The sequence below is a fragment of the Muntiacus reevesi genome, chromosome 2 (assembly GCF_963930625.1).
Source record: "Muntiacus reevesi chromosome 2, mMunRee1.1, whole genome shotgun sequence".
In the NCBI taxonomy this organism is placed as follows: Eukaryota; Metazoa; Chordata; class Mammalia; order Artiodactyla; family Cervidae; genus Muntiacus; species Muntiacus reevesi.
Window position 1 is genome coordinate 119,293,265 of NC_089250.1, and position 17,987 is coordinate 119,311,251.

Here is a 17,987-nt window from a genome sequence, read left to right on the forward strand (position 1 = left end):
CCACAACTATTGCACCTATGCTCTAGAGCCCAAGATCCACAACTACTGAGTCCATGGGCCACAACTACTAAAGCCCACACGCCATGGAGCCCATGTGTGGCACTAAGAGAAGCCACCTCAATGAGAAGGCGGAGCACCGCAGCTGGAGATTGGCTCCTGCGCTGCAACTGGAGAAAAACCCATGAGCGATGAAGACCCAGCACAGCCAAAAATAAATAAATAAATAAAATTATTTTTTTAATGTAAATGAAAAATTATAAAACTTCTAGAAGCTGACAGAGAAGAAAATCTAGGTGTCTTGGGATTGTCTGACTTTTTAATATGACAGGAAAGCATACTCCATGGAAGAAAAAATTGATAAGCTGGACTTCATTAAAATGAAAAACACCTACTCTAAGAAATACACTTTTAAGAGAATGAACAAACAAGCCACAAACTGAGACAAAATAATTGCCAAATGCATATCTGATGCAGCACTAGTACCCAAAATATATGAGGAGCTCTTAAGAGAAAAGATAGGAAAATATACAGCTCAATTAAAAAATGGCAAAGGATTCAAACAGACAAAAAGATCAACAGATGGCAAATAAACATATGAAAAGTTGTAAAACATTATATATCATTAGGTAATGGCAAATTAAAATAACAACAATAAGCCACTACACACCAATTAGAATAGCGAGCATCCAGAACACTGACAACATAATGTGCTAGTGAAGAGTCAGAGCAACAGGAACTCTCAATCATTCCTTAGGAATAATAGTCTAGCAGTATCTTCCAAAGTTAAACACCTGTCTTCCCATACAATCCAATATTACCATACAATATCTCTCCTTACAGTTCAACACAAAAGCCTACATATTAATTTCATAACTGTCAAAACTAGGAAAAAGCCAAGATATCCTCCTTCAATAGGTGAATGGATAAATCGGTACATCCAGATAATGGAGTATTATTTAGCACTTAAAAGAAATGGGCTATCAATTCACAAAAAGACATGAAGCTACCTTAAATGCATATTATTAAGTGAAAGAAATCGATCTGAAAGGGTCAACTATATGACATTCTGAATGGGCAAAACTATAGACACTAATAAGATCAATGATTTCCAGGGACTAAGGGGAAATAAGTAAGGATAAATTGGTAGAGAGAAGAGGATTTTTAGGACAGTGAATATATTTTGTATGATGCTACAATGGTGGCTATATGCCATTATATATTAGTCAAAATCCAAAACCAAATGTGAACTGTAAAGTAAACTATGAAATTACAAAAAACTATTCAAACTGATCACTTGATCACAGCCTTGTCTAACTCAATGAAACTATGAGTCATGGCATGTAGGGCCACCCAAGACGGACAGGTCATGGTGGAGAGTTCTGACAAAACATGGTCCACTGGAGAAAGGAATGGCAAACCACTTCAGTATTCTTGCCTTGAGAACCCCATGAACAGAATGAAAAGACAAAAAGATAGGACATTGAAAGGTGAACTCCCCAGGTCTGTAGGTGCCCAATATGCTACTGGAGAAGAGTGGAGAAATAGCTCAGAAAGAATGAAGAGATGGAGCCAAAGTGAAAACAAAACCCTGTGGATGTGACTGGTGATGGAAGTAAAGTCCAGTGCTGTAAAGAACAATACTGCATAGGAACCTGGGATGTCAGATCCATGAATCAAGGTAAATTGGAAGTGGTCAAACAGGAAAAGGCAAGAATGAACACTAACATTTTAGGAATCAGTGAACAAAATGGACTGGAATGAGCAACTTTAATCCAGATGCCCATTGTATCTACTACTGTGGGCAAGAGTCCCTTAGAAGAAACAGAGTAGCCCTCATAGTCATTGGAGAAGGAAATGGCAATCCACTCCAGGGTTCTTCCCTGGAGAATCCCAGGGACGGCAGAGCCTGGTGGGCTGCTGTCTATGGGGTCGCACAGGGTCGGACACGACTGAATCGACTTAGCAGCAGCAGCAGCCCTCATAGTCAACAAAAGAGTCCAAAATGCGGTACTTGGGTGCAATCTCAAAAAGGACAGAATGATCTCTGTTTGTTTCCAAGGGAAACCATTCAATATCACAGTAATCCAAGTCTATTCCCAAACCACTAATGCCAAAGAAGCTGAAGTTGAACAGTTCTATGAAGACCTAGAGACCTCTTAGAACCAACACACACACACACAAAAAAGAAGATGTCCTTTTCAATCATAGAGGACTGGAATACAAAAGGAGGAAGTCAAGAGATACCTGGAGTAACAGGCAAGTTTGGCCTTGGAGTATAGAATGAAGCAGGGCAAAGGCTAACAGTTTTACCAAGAGAACACACTGGTCATAGTAAACACCCTCTTCCAACAACACAAGAGACAACTCTACACATGGAAATCACCAGATGGTCAATACCGAAACCAGATTGATTATATCCTTTGCAGCCAAAGATGGAGAAGCTCTATACAGTCAGCAAAAACAAGACTGGGAGCAGACTGTATCTCAGATCATGAACTCCTTATTGACAAATTCAGACTTAAATTGAACAAAGTAGGGAAAACCACTAGACCATTCAGATATGACTGGTCATATAGTAAGATAGTAATACAGTGGAAGTGACAAATAGATTCAAGGGAATACATCTGATAGAGTCCCTGAAGAACTATGGACAGAGGTTCATAACATGGTTCAGGAGGTGGTGATCAACCCATCCTCAAGAAGAAGAAATGTAAAAAGGCAAAATGGTTCTCTGAAGAGGTCTAACAAATAGCTGAGAAAAGAGAGAAGCAAAAAGCAAAGGAGAAAGATATATCCATCTGAATGTAGAGTTCCAAAGAATAGCAAGGAGAGATAAGAAAGCCCTCTTGAGTGACCAGTGCAAAGAAACAGAGGAAAACAATAGAACAGGAAAGACTAGGGATCTCTTCAAGAAAACTAGAAACACCAAGGGAACATTTCATGCAATGATGGGCACAATAAAGGACAGAAATGGTATGGATCTAATAGAAGCAGAAGATATTAAGAAGAGGTGGCAAGAATACACAGAAGAACTGTACAAAAAAGATCTTCATGAACCAGACAACCACTATGGTGTGATCACTCACCTAGAGCCAGATGTCTTGGAGTGTGAAGTCAAGTGGACCTTAGAAAGCATCACTATGAACAAAGCTAGTGGAGGTGATGGAATTCCAGTTGAACTATTTCAAATCCTAAAAGATGATGCTGTGAGAGTGCTGCATTCAATATGCCAGCAAATTTGGAAAACTCAACGTGGACACAGAATTGGAAAAGGTCAGTTTTCATTCCAATCCCAAAGAAAGGCAATGCCAAAGAATGCTCAAACTACCACACAATTGCACTCAACTCACACGTTAGCAAAGTAATGCTCAAAATTCTCCAGTCTGGGCTTCAATAGTACATGAACCAAGAACTTCCAGATGTTCAAGCTGGATTTAGAAAAAGCAGAGGAACCAGAGATCAAATTGCCAACATCCACTGGATCACTGAAAAAGCAAGAGAGTTCCACATAAACATCTACTTCTGCTTCACTGACTACTCTAAAGCCTTTGACTGTGTAGATCACAACAAACTCTAGAAAATACTTAAAGGGATGGGAATGCCAGACCACCTGACCCACCTCCTGAGAAATCTGTACGTAGGTCAAGAAGGAACAGTTAGAACTGGACCTGGAACAACAGACTGATTCAAATCAGGAAAGGAGTACATCAAGGCTGTATATTGTCACTCTTCTTATTTAACATCTATGCAGAGTACATCATGTGAAATGCCAGGCTGGATGAGGCACAAGCTGAATTCAAGATTTTAGGGAGAAATAACAACCTCAAATATGCAGATGATACCACCCTTATGGCAGAAAGTGAAGAGGAACTAAAGAGACTCTTGATGAAAGTGAAAGAGGAGAGTGAAAAAGTTGACTTAAAACTCAACATTCAAAAAACAAAGATCATAGCATCTGGTTCCATCACTTCATAGCAAACAGATAGGGAAACAGTGACAGGCTTTATTTCTTTAACCTGTCATAAAGAATAAAATTAAAAGCCATAAAATTAAAAGATGTTTGCTCCTTGGAAGAAAAGCTATGACCAAACTGGACAGCATATTAAAAAACAGAGACATTTCTTTGCCAGCAAAGGTCTGTCTAATCAAAGCTAAGGTTTTTCCAGTATCATGTATGGATGTGAAAGTTGGACCATAAAGAAAGTTGAGCACCAAAGAATTGATTCTTTTGAACTGTGATGTTAGAGAAGACTCTTGAGAGTCCCTTGGACTGCAAGGAGATCCAATCAGTCAATCCTAAAGGAAATCAGTCCTGGATGTTCATTGGAAGGACTGAGGCTGAAGCTGAAACTCCAATACTTTGGCCACCTGATGTGAAAAACTGACTCATTTGAAAAGACCCTGATGCTGGGAAAGATTAAATGCAGGAGAAGGGGATGACAGAGGATGAAATGGTTGCATGGCATCACTGACTCGATGGACATGAGTTTGAGCAAGCTCTGGGAGTTGGTGATGGTCAGAGAAGCCTGGCATGTTGCAGTACACAGGATCATAAAGAGTTGGAGAAGACTGATCAGCTAAAGTGAACTGAATGAAATTTGGTTTATGATATATCAATGGAGGTTAATCAGTTGTAACAAACACACCACTCTGGTGCAGGACGTTGATGAAAGGGAAGGTTGTGCATGTATAGGGACAGGCAGTATACAGGAACTCTCTGTAGCGTCCCCACAGTTTTGCTGTGAACTTAAAACTACCCTAAAACTAAAGTCTAGATGTTACTCAATTTTCCTGGGTCTCTCCTGTGTATACAGATGTTGTACATGTTATTAAACTTAGTGTTTTTCTCCCGCAAAAAAGAAACAAGAAACGTCACAAAGGTCTATTTTAAAAAGAACAATAATTTATGTCCCACCCTAATAATGCAATAACAGCCTATATTCAGTTGGTGCTTAATATGGATAGTGAAAATATGATATTGACATTGATCAAAACCTATAGAACTGTACAACAGAGTGAGTCATAATGTAAACTATGGGATTTAGTTAATAATAATGTATCAACATGCATTCATCAATTATAACCAATATATCACATTAATATAAGATGTTAGTAACTACACACAGAATCTGGGGTAGAAAGGTAGTATATAGCAATTCTGTGGTATTGGCTCAATTTTCCTGAAAAGTTAAAACTGCTCTAAAAAATAAATTCAATTAGCTAAAAAGTCACAGAACTGTATACTAAAAGAAAAAAATCTATTTTACTGTATTGATCATTTAAAATTGAAAATAAAAGCAACCTAGGTGAAAAAAACAAAGCAGCCTAGGACCATAATAACAGGGTAATGTTTATATATGCCTATAGGCAAATCCACTTAGTCGTCATTCAACAAATATTTATTTAGAGCCCCATGGACTTTGAAATTAAAGTTAAACCTCTACTGAGTGAAAGTGAAGTTGCTCAGTCGTGTCTGACTCTTTGCGATCCCGTGGACCGTAGCGCACCAGGTTCCTCCATCCATGGAATTTTCTAGGCAAGGATACTGGAGAGGGTTGCCATTCCCTTCTCCAGGGGATCTTTCTGACCCAGGGATCGAACCTGGGTCTCCTGCATTGCAGGTAGACACCTTACCGTCTGAGCCACGAGGGAATCCTCTACTCAGAGTACTGGTATTTATTCTTCATTTTCTTTCACTTAATTAGTGTCAGTTAATCTCCATCTTGTGAGACTCTCCAGTCCTGTGAATCTTTTTACCACTTTTCGTAGTCAGCTTAGATTTTTCTGGCTGATCATTTTCTCCTCTTTCTTGCCATTATCTTTGCCTCTCTTGTCCTTTTGTCAAACCTATCTGGCAATTGTATGGCTATTCAGCTACTTCCCTTCCTCACCTCCAGACACAGGACACTGACACTGCTGGAGAAAGCTCCTGTAGGGTACCCTTGGGATGCTGGTCATTGTAGCATATCTGATTTCAAGGAAGCTCCCAGCACCACTCAATATTCATGTTATATTTGTGTGTGTGATATCTTATCCCATAACAGTAATTTGAAACTCTCCATTTAAAAATATCTGGCCGTACCATCCTGCTTTCCCTCAGCAGTTGGCATTTCATTGAAAACACAATAGGAATCAGCACATGAGATCTACCAGAAATTCCCACTACTAATTAGAATAGAAGCCTTATCCTCCAGGTCTGCTCTTGGTTCTGGAAACCTCATCCTATTAATTACTCCTCTCTCTGCTATTATTCTATTATTTTCAAAGTATCCTTTTCAACAAAATTTCTCCCCAAAGCATTTACACTGCATCAAATCTATTCCAGTTTTGGAAAAAAAAAAAATCATGTTCAGATAAACATTAGAGCAACTATCCTATTCTCTCTTCTTACTGATAACCATCAATCGTCATTAAGAGATAAATCCTCACTTTTCACTCACTTCTCAATTCATCTGATCCTTTTCCATTAAAATAAACAAATAAATAAATAAAAAGTACTCAGAAAGGTACTAATGAATTGTTTGATGCCAAATCTAATGGGCACTTTTTATCTTTATTTTCCTTGATCTCTTCTTAGCACTTAAAATTTCCTCCCTTGGTGTCTCTGATTTAATACACCTACTTTATTGCTCATTTCTATTTGTTTTTTCCTTTATAACCTCTGTTGTTAGCTTTTATTCTTTCATCATTCACCTAAATGATGGTCTTCATACTCTGTATATGATCTCTGGACAATCTCCTTTACTCCTGTACATTTAATTAGGAATCTTAACTTCAGTGTAGTTCTCTCCTGAATTTCAATTTTATAGCCAACTTCCTAACAGTTGCCTCTAGTTATAATTCCAACAGTACCTCAAAATTAAAATAAAAACAGAATTCATTGTCCTCTTTTTTCCAATAGTCCCTGTCTTAATTTTCTATCCAATCAACCAAGTCTAAATTCTAGGTCATCCCTAACATATTCCTCTCTTTAACTACTCATATCCAATCAAGTCCTAAGCCCTGTTGGTTCTACCACCTAAATATCTCTTGAATGTTACATATTTCGCTCCAATGTCAATCATAGCCCAAGTAAACCCACTAACATATCTCATATGAATAATGCATCTAGTCCTTTAACTTGTCTCTTGCCTTCAATTCTGTCCACTTCTCATGTCTTTTTTCACAGAGCAACCAAGGTTACCTTTCTCACAAAAGTTTCTGATTAAATCATGCCTCTGTTTAAAATACTTCAATGACCCCTCCTGCATTTAGACTAAAATTTTGTCTCCTGAGCAGAGCTGACAATTTTCCACAATTTGACCCCATCCTGATTTAGTTTTCACCACTTCCCCTTCACACTTTGCTTCCCAATCAACCTGAATGATGTGCACTTCCCGGAGCTCACTGCTCTATTCCACGTCTCCAGGCCTTGGAGAATGGTACCCCTACTCTCCCCACTCCATGGGATGATCTTGAACTCTTTTTTTTTTTTTAACCACACTAGCTTCTATCTATCCTTTATTACTAGTTAAGATACTACTTTCTATAGACACCTGTTTCTGGGATAAGTGTTGCCCAATAGCAAGTATTAATGTCTATCATATACTTCATATGATATAACAGTTTACTTGCTTGTCTCATGTTAGTGGAACTTGAGGGCAGATTTAAAATTCTGGGTCTAATTTTTGGGTTGCACGACTTGGCTTGTGGGATCTTAGTTCCCAGACCAGGGATGGAAACCACGCCTGCTGCAGTGGAAGCGCAGAGTCCTAACCACTGAATTGCCAGGGAATTCCCCAAATTTTGTGTCTTATTGATCTATAACCCTTTGGCAACCAAGAAGTGTTTAAACAAAACAAAACAAGAGCTGTTAAAAGAAAGAAATTGAAAAGTCAAAAAGGAGAGGAGTAAGGGACAGAGGACTACTCAAGTGCATGCCCTCTAAGTCACTGGCTATGTAAAGTTGCATAAACACTAACAGATACTTTGTTCCTGGCATAAGATTGTGGGTGATTCCTCTCTAGTTCTGAAGCACTATTTTTAATGTTGTTACATTGCTTCTATAATTAAAACAAAACTAATCTGTGCTCAGCAGATGCCTGACAGGGGCTCGTGCTCTGGCAGGGACTGCTCTATGTTCTCCAAAAGTTATGCCTTCTTCATGGCACACACTCCAACTGGATTTCTTAGTCTCTCTGTTACTGTAACCGAGGGATCAAGTTTCAGCAAAGACCAGGCAGTGCTGTGTGCCACTTCAAGGTTTAGCTCCAAAATATCCTCCCACGGTGAGCTCTGTTCTTTCTTCTTGTCTGGAAGGTAACCAGAGAGAATTTCCAGAACCTCAAAAAGGGAAGAACCACATGATGGAAGAATTCTGGGTTCTTAAGTGATGTCCCGGAAAGCCACCCAACCAAAACCCCTCAACTGGACTTGACATGAGTGAGAGATTTATTTATATTTTCATAAATCACTGAGGTTTGAAAATAGATAGATAGATAGGGAGGCTTCCACTGTGGTTCAGTGGTAAAGAATCTGCCTGCAATTCAGGAGACACAGGTTCAATTGCTGGGTTGGGAAGATACCCTAGAGGAGGAAGTGGCAACCCACTCTAGTATTCTTGCCTAGAAGATCCCATGGAGAGAGGAGTCTGGTGGGCTACAGTCCATGGGGTCACAAAGATTCGGACAGGACTTAGCTACTGAACAACAACTAGGAATGGCAACCCACTCTAGTACTTTTGCCTGGAGAATTCCATTGACAGAGGAGCCTGATGGGGTCACAAAGATTCAGACACAATCTAGCGACTGACACACACACACACACATACACACACCCACACACAGTTGTTCAGTTGCTCAGTAGTGTCCGACTCTTTGTGACCCCATGAACTGCAGCACACCAGGTTTCCCTGTCCTTCACTATCTCCCTGAGTTTGCTCAAGATCATGTCCATTGAGTCAGTGATGACATCCAACCATCTCATCCTCTGTCACTCCCTTCTCCTCCTGGCCTCTATCTTCCCCAGCATCAGGGTTTTTCCAATGAGTCAGCTTTTCACATCAGGTGGACAAAGTTTTGGAGTTTCAGCATCATATAAACTTGGTAAACAGTTTAATAAGGTCCCACCCACAAACCTTGATTTATAAATGGTTTGTTTTAGGGCACATGAGAAATTCACCAAACTTGACTCCTGTAACTCCAGAATGATTCAACTTAAAATTGGTAAATATATATATTCCACGTGTACTGTTTGAGCTGAAGAAGACAGTAGAGATGTTATTGGCCATCCTCTCCATATTACACAGGACTGTACAGAGATACAGACAGGGAAAGGCTGTGTCTGGTGTGGTTGAGTTGTCTTGATTCCAAGTCTCCTAACTCACACAAGAGAATGTCCTGTTTGGAACAGCTTGGTCTCCACTGATTGTACAAGATGATGCCTGTGCTCAGGGTGTCCAAATGCAGTCTTCTCCCTTTCACCCCCATGGGAATTCCTCCTGAAACTGCCCCTGTGGTTGAGAAGGGTCACCTTCACAGATAAAGAAGAGTTCTCTGACCAAGAGAATCCAAGGAACTGTACTTCCTTGCCACATCACATTTAAGAATTCCCACTTATTAAAGGATGCTGTAAATTTTGTTTTCTGATAACAAGACTCAGAGAAGATCATGGAAAAATAGAATCCCTCATCTACTTCTGGTAGAAGTGTGAAATGAGATGTTATTTGGAGCTGATAAAGAGCTATCTGGGTATACATAGTAGAATTACATACGTGCACATTCTGTGATCCAGCAATACATGAAGAAAACTCCTGCACAGGTCAAATAGGACAGGTAAAATGGTGGAAGGGATCCATCACTAGAAGAATGGAAGTAAATGTGAGAGATGCATGCTGGAATGCACATAGCACTCTTAAATATTGAGGAAGATCAATAGAGAACAATACAACTAATATTAAGAACAAAACAAATCCTGAGGAAATAGAGTATAAAATACAACAATGTTTCTGTGTGTGTGTAATATGTAAACCTAAATACATAGGAAACAGCATAAAATACATTTTTACTCTTTATCAAGAAAGTTGTTGAGCATACAGATGTATGCACATTATAACAAAAAAACAAATATTCCTGCTACTCAGCTTAAGAAATAAAACATTACATGTAAAATTCAACTCGATGTGTAATTGAGAAATCTCCAAGAACATTTTCCCCTCTCCTCTGACCAGAGTTTGAACTAATTTGACCTTGCTGATCATTTCCACTCATGTTTTCATATTTCACTACATATGTATTCATGCAGAAGCAATATAGAATACTATTCTACATGCCTAAAGTTTTAGAAAACAGAATTGTACTGTACATATCCTTTTAAAACTAGCTTGATTTATTCAACATTATACTTACTTTTTTTTCCTATTGTTACTTGTACATTTAGTATATTAATTTTGACTGTAGAGCATTTCATTGCATGGATATACCATATATTATTTTTCTTTGTCTTGTTGATGAAATTTTTTTGATATTTTTGACATTGCAAATAAAGTTGAGCAATTTTGTACATATCTTCCTGTTCATGTGTGCATGAGTTCACCAATGGAATAAAACTAGAACTGAAATTTCTATGGCATTTGAACTTGCATTTCCCTAGATATTATCAATGATTCTCCAAAGTAGTAATACCAGTTTACATTTTCATCAGTGTCACACGATTGTGCCTGACCCTCTATATCCTGACCAAAATGTGGCATATTCAGGGATTGTCATTAGTGTGTTTTTTTTTAATTATTATATTTACCTGTGAATATGAAAAAATCTCCTGAGGTTGAAAATCTCATGCTTTTATCTAGTCTTTGGATTTGCCTGTTTACATATTTTGTCTATTTCCTATTTTCATCTGTTTTCTTACTGATTTCTGGTAATATTTATATATGTCAAAGGCTAATCATTTGTCAGTTTTATATATTGCAAATATTTCTCCTGATTGTGACTTATCTTTTCAAGTCATTTGCTTTTGATATACAACTTTTTAAATTATTCAAACTAATCCATATTTCTCCTTTATTGTTCATATTTTCTTGATGTATTAAAAAAGAAAAACTATACTCTTATACCAAGGTCATAAAGATATTTTCTTGTATTTACTGATAAATATTTTTGAGTTTTACATTTCACATTTAGATCTTTAATTGGCTAGAACTGATAAGTTTGTATAGTGTGAAAATGAGACACTTTTTTTTTTCATATGGGTAAGTTATTGCTCCAGGAATGTTTATTGAAAAATCCCTTCTTTCTCAGCTGATTCATAATGTCAACTCTGTTACATATCACTTTGCCTTTCATTCAGCATATTTCTATTATTTACCAAGTATTCAAATCTGTCCTAAGAACTAGTTATATATTAATGATGAAATATTTGTTTCTAAGTCTCATTCTGGATTTCTATTCTACTTTTTTATTGAAATTGTTATCTCTGTGCTTCAAAAGTTCACTCTTTAAATGATTATAATGTTGTCATAGTCAGAATATCTACCAAAGAAGCCCCCTGCTCTTATTCTTTTTTTTCAAAATATTCTATTCTCAGTGCTATATATTTTTCAAATTATTAATTTTACATTAATATTAAATATATTTTAAATATTTATAATAATTTTGTAAATTCATAAAACATAAAAATTATATATACGTATTTATGTCTCATGTATATGTAAATCATTAGTTTGTATGACAAACCTGGGTCTTAGTTAGATTTTCTAAAGGCAGAGCCTGAGAGAGAGGCTGGGCATGCTTCTCTTGAGAGGAGAATGAGTGAAGACATGTAGGACAAGAGAGAGGTCTCCCATGCAGCTAAGGATAATTCTCTAGAGAAGGGGCAACTGGGAATGTAATCTGTCAACATTCATGACAGTTTAGGCATGCAACAAGCTACCAACATTATCTATTACAATCTTCCCATTTCTCAGAATGAATATATACCCCTAAACATGTAGATTTTACACATTATGACAACTGTTGAGAAAAAGAAATGAAGTTAGGTAAAATAAAAACTTAAAATGCATATTACTAAATGAAGACAGTCATCAGGAAAGACTATACACTGTATGAGTTCAACTACCTGATTTCTGGGAAAAGGTAAAACTCTGGAGATAATAATAAGATCAGAGGTTGCTGGGGAGAGGGAAAAGGGAGGGATAAATAAGCAGAGAATAGAGGATTCTTAGGGCAGTGAAAATATTCTGCATGATACATGCCACTATTTACATACACGCCAATATTAATTTGTAAACATTTACATACATTTATATACATATTTACCATTATTTACATACATACCAATATTGATTTATATGAATACTAAATATATTTAAATGTATTCAAATTATATATAATTTTGTAAATTCATAAACAAATATATATTTCATGTATATGTACATAATATCTCTGCCTATGTACATAATATGTAAATATATACATGGTTTTGTCCAAACCCACAGAATATACAACACCAAGAGTGAACTCTAATATCAGCTATGGACTTTGAGTGACTACGATGCATCAATGAAGATTCATCAGTTATAACAAAGGCACCACTCCTGGTGAGGGATGCTGATAATGGGGAAGACCATTAGGGGCAAGAGATCTCTGGGAAATCTCTGTGAACTCCTCTCAATTTTGCTCTGAATCTAAAACTGCTTTTTAAAAAATACAGCAAAAGAAAAAACAAAATCCAAAAAGATTTTTTACTGGCTAATTGAATAGTGAAGTTCAAATCATATACATCTCTGAATCTGAGATACAGTAAAAGATTGATATAAATAAATACAGTGAGTAATAAAAGCACCATCTCTTCCATAACCAGACACCCTTTAAAAACATTGATTTGCCAAAACAGAGGAAGCCCTGTGAACAGTGAAGGTCTATAATTTAGGTGGTTTTTGTTGAGCTTTTGTAACTCTCTACTAATAAGCCTATGTTCAGGCACTCGTCAATTGTAGCTTTTAATTGCAAACTTTGGTACACTCTAAATTAGGGCTGAGTGCAGTCAAATTCACTAAAACCCAATACATACTGATGGCCTTGATTTTATTTCCCAGTGTAGACTTGTTTTAAACCTCAAATCTCACATATTTACATTATGAAGAAGCACAAGTCTTGTGTTCTGATTTATTTATGCTTAATTCCGCAGGAAATTTTTTACCAAGACTTGTTTGATATCTAAGATGTCTCAGGAGTGATATTTTTCTATGTTGGCTATCTTGCAAACAGAAAATAAATATGTTACACAGTTCATCTATTTTGTCTTTTTTTCTGATCACCCAAATGCATTCTTAGATTTCCATATTATCCCCATTTATCCTGCCATCCCCACCACCTCATTTGAAACATACAAATGAGGAATTAATCAAATTCCAGTCTAACTTTTATAGAGGTAGCCTAGAATTGAAAGCTAGGCAAGATGATGAAGGCATTAGCAGGAATCTCTATCCCAAAATAGTACCACCCATCTAGTCAAAAATTTAAAAGTAAAGAAAACTCAGAAGCATTGAATAAAGTTAAGCAGAATAATAAGACCTATAGATGTTCTTGCAGAAGCCATAGCAAGACAAATGGAGGCTTCAGAGGGAAGATTTGGCATCCCAGTACTGTCTCAAGCATAGAACACTTGGCTTCAAGCACAAATGAGGTGAGGAAGGCCACTGAGGCCTGGTTCAGAGTCAGAATCATGGGAGAATAATAACTGATTGAGACGTCCCTGGTGGTCAGTAGTAAAGAACTCACCGGGCAGGATAGAACCCCGGGTCAGAAAGATCCCCTAGAGAAGAGAATAGCTACCCGCTTCAGTACTCTTGCCTGGGAAATCCCATGGACAGAAAGAATGAGGCTTATGGGCTACAGTTCACAGAGTTGTAAAGTCAGACATGACTTAGCAACTAAACAACAACAACAACAAACTAGTTGATTGACAGGATGAAGAGAATGCCTGTACTCCCTCACCCCCAGAACCTTGGGAAATGAAAAGTGAACAGCTTTTGCCTAGGGCTTTGGGTGGGTAAAAATATCTTCCATGTCTCTATGGAAATTTTATTCATAAACTTAACTCATGTGTGGAAATAAAGCCAAAATTCTCTTTACTCACTCAAGATGGTATCATATCAACAATTCACAAATGAGAAAAGCAAAAGTAAAATGTTGTTTCCAGCTGTTGAAAACCCTTTAGGCTGCCTGACAAAGCTATATGTAAAGCAATCCAGATTAATTATCATACAATTAGGGTGTTCTTAGACAAACAGTTTCTGCTGAAGATGGGCTTAAAAAAAAAAAGGGAATGATTCACCATGTGGGAAAGTCAGAAGATAGCAAAAAGTAAATTAAGTCCAAAAAGGAAGCACAGAAGAGATATATGAAGAAAACCAATATAATAAGAGAAGAAGGAAATTAAACAGAAAACAAACAAAAAACAGAGTGAAAGTCACTCAGTCATATCCGACACTTTGTGACCCCACAGACTATACAGTCCATGGGATTCTCTAGGTTATAAAACTGGAGTGGGTAGCCTTTCCCTTATCCAGGAGATCTTCCCAACCCAGGGATTGAGCCCAGGTCTCCTGCATTTCGGGCAGATTCTTCACCAGCTGAGCCGCAAGGGAAGCCCAAGAGTACTAGAGTGGATAGCCTATCCCTTCGCCAGCAGATCTTCCTGACCCAGGAATTGAACTGGGGTCTCCCGCATTGCAGGAAGATTCTTTACCAACTGAGCTATCAGGGAAGTCAAATGAACTGATAAAACACAGATTGGTTCTTCAAAGAGTAAACAATTGGTTTAAAAAACTAATCTAATGAAGATAAAAGAGAAAGGAAAAATTTCCAAAATCAGGAAAGAAGAGGAGAAAGTCACATTTAAAATTAAAGGTATTGTGATCAACTTTTTGATAATAAATTTCATAATTTAAATGAAATTAACAAATTCTTAGAAAAATCATAGTTCGCTAAAATTGATATAACAACAAAGAGAAAATATAAATAGTCTTTTCTCTATCAAGGAAATTGTATACTTTAAAAAAACAAAAGAAAAGAAAAACTCACAAACGAAGGCAGTCCCCTATTATTTAGCAGGGCAAGTTTGGTAAACCCTTTAACTAGAATAACACCAACCTAAAAGAAATCTTTCCAAAAATGGAAAATGCAAGATGATCCACCATTTCAATGTACAAAAACAGAGTAACTTGGTTTTAAAGCAAAATGAAAACAAAAAGGAAAAGTACTGGCCAATGCTACTTAAGAACATAAATGAAACTTTTAAAAGATAATATTTGCAAAAACATGCAGTGATATATAAAAATTATAAAATATATGTCCAATTTTGGTTTCCCTCAGGATTGCAAGGTTGGTTTATTATTCAAAACTCAGTGTAATATGACTCATTAACAGAACAAAGGAGAAAAACATTATTTCAATATATGTCCATGTATCTTTTTTTATATACTAAAAGGATGTATTTATAGTAATACAGGTTAATAATAATTTTTCACATGTCATAACAGATGCATGTGATTCTAATCAATTTTGTTCCAAATATTGCAATAGGAACTCAATCTTGAATATGTTATGAAATATTTAGAGCTTTATATTTAAACAGATTTCACAATAAAAATTATAATATATATTCATTTTTTGCAGAGAAATATGATAGAATTAATAATAATAGACTTTCAAAAACAAAAATATATTACATTAAATTCTAATTTTATGGATATGGCCAAATATAAACAAAGTTAAACTTTAAGGAGGAAAAATTGTATATTTCTAATTGTTAAGGAGAATATTTTTGCATATTTATTAATTATGAATAATGGATTCTATGCATTCAGATGGAACTGTAAAGAAAATCTGCAATTTTTTCTCATGTCAATTTTTATAACACACCTGTAATCATATCATCTTATTATATGAGTTTATTATGGAATATTTTATGCCTCAATTTAAAATTATTTTAGAAAAACTTAGTCTTCAAAAATCAAAACAGTTAGTTTTCATACAACACCTGGTGCAGGCTGATGATTTTTGTTCTATTATCCTGATCATTATGGGGTTTTTTCTTTGTTTGTTTTTAATTAGTTTATCTTTTATTGAAGGATAATTGCTTTACAGAATTTTGCTGTTTTCTGTCAAACCTCAACATGAATCAGCCATAGGTATACATATATCTCCTCCCTTTTGAATCTCCCTCCTGTATACTCCCCATCCACCCCTCTAGGTTGATACAGAGCCCCTGTTTGAGCTTCCTGAGACACACAGCAAATTCCCATTGGCAATCTATTTCACATATGGTAATGTAAGCTTCCATGTTACTCTTTCCATACATCTCACCCTTTCCTCCCCTCTCCCCATGTCCATAAGTCTATTCTCTATGTCTGTTTCTCCACAACTGGCCTATAAGTAAATTCTTCAGTACCATTTTTCTAGATTCTGTATATATGTGTTAGAATATGGTATTTATCTTTCTCTTTCTGACTGACTTCACTCTGTATAATAGGTTCCAGGTTCATCTACCTCATTAGAACTGACTCAGGTCTGTTCCTTTTTATGGCTGAATAATATTCCATTCTGTATATATACCACAACTTCTTTATCCATTCATCTGTTGATGGACATCTAGGTTGCTTCCATTTTCTAGTTATTGTAAACAGTGCTGCAATGAACAATGGGATACATGTGTCTCTTTAAATTTTGGTTTCCTCAGGGTACATGCCTAGGAGTGGGATTGCTAGATCATATGGTGGTTTTATTCCTAGTTTTTTAAGGAATCTCCATACCGTCTTCCATAGTGGCTGTATCAATTTACATTCCGACCAACAGTGCAAGAGCGTTCCCCTTTCTCCATACCCTCTCCAGCATTTATTGTTTGTAGACTTTTTGAGGAGGCCCATACTGACCAGTGTGAGGTGACATCTCATTGTAGTTTTGATTTGCATTTCTCTAATAATGAGTGATGTTGAGCATCTTCTCATGTGTTTGTGAGCCATCTGTATGTTTTCTTTGGAGAAGTGTCTGTTTAGGTCTTCTGCCTCCTTTTTGTTGGGTTGTTTTTGTGGTATTGAGTTATATGAGCTGCTTGTATATTGTGGAAATTAATCCATTGTCAGTTGTTTCATTTGCTATTACCTTCTCCCATTCTGAGGGTTGTCTTTTCACCTTGCTTATATGTGGATCACAATAAACTGTGGAAAATTCTGAAGGAGATGGGAATACCAGACCACCTGACCTGCCTCTTGAGAAATCTGTATGCAGGTCAGGAAGCAACAGTTAGAACTGGACATGGAACAACAGACTGATTCCAAATAGGAAAAGGAATATGTCAAGGCTGTATATTGTCACCCGACTTATTTAACTTATATGCAGAGTACATCAGCTAAATGCTGGGCTAGAGGAAGCACAAGCTGGAATCAAGATTGACAGGAGAAATGTCAATAACCTCAGATATGCAGATGACACCACCCTTATGGCAGAAAGTGAAGAGGAACTACAGAGCCTCTTGATGAAAGTGAAAGAGGAGAATGAAAAAGTTGGCTTAAAACTCAACATTCAGGAAACTAAGATCATGGCATCTGGTCCCGTCACTTCATGGCAAATAGATGGGGAAACAGTGGAAACAGTGGCTGACTTTACTTTTTGGGGCTCTAAAATCACTGCAGATGGTGATTGCAGCCATGAAATTAAAAGACACTTACTCCTTGGAAGGAAAGTTATGACCAACCTACACAGCATATTAAAAAGCAGAGACATTACTTTGTCAACAAAGGTCCGTCTAGTCAAGGCTATGGTTTTTCCAGTAATCATGTATGGATGTGAGAGTTGGACTATAAAGAAGGCTGAGTGCTGAAGAATTGATGCTTTTGAACTGTGATGTTGGAGAAGACTTTTGAGAGTCCCTTGGACTGCAAGGAGATCCAACCAGTCCATCCTAAAGCTCAGTCCTGGGTGTTCATTGGAAGGACTGATGCTGAAGCT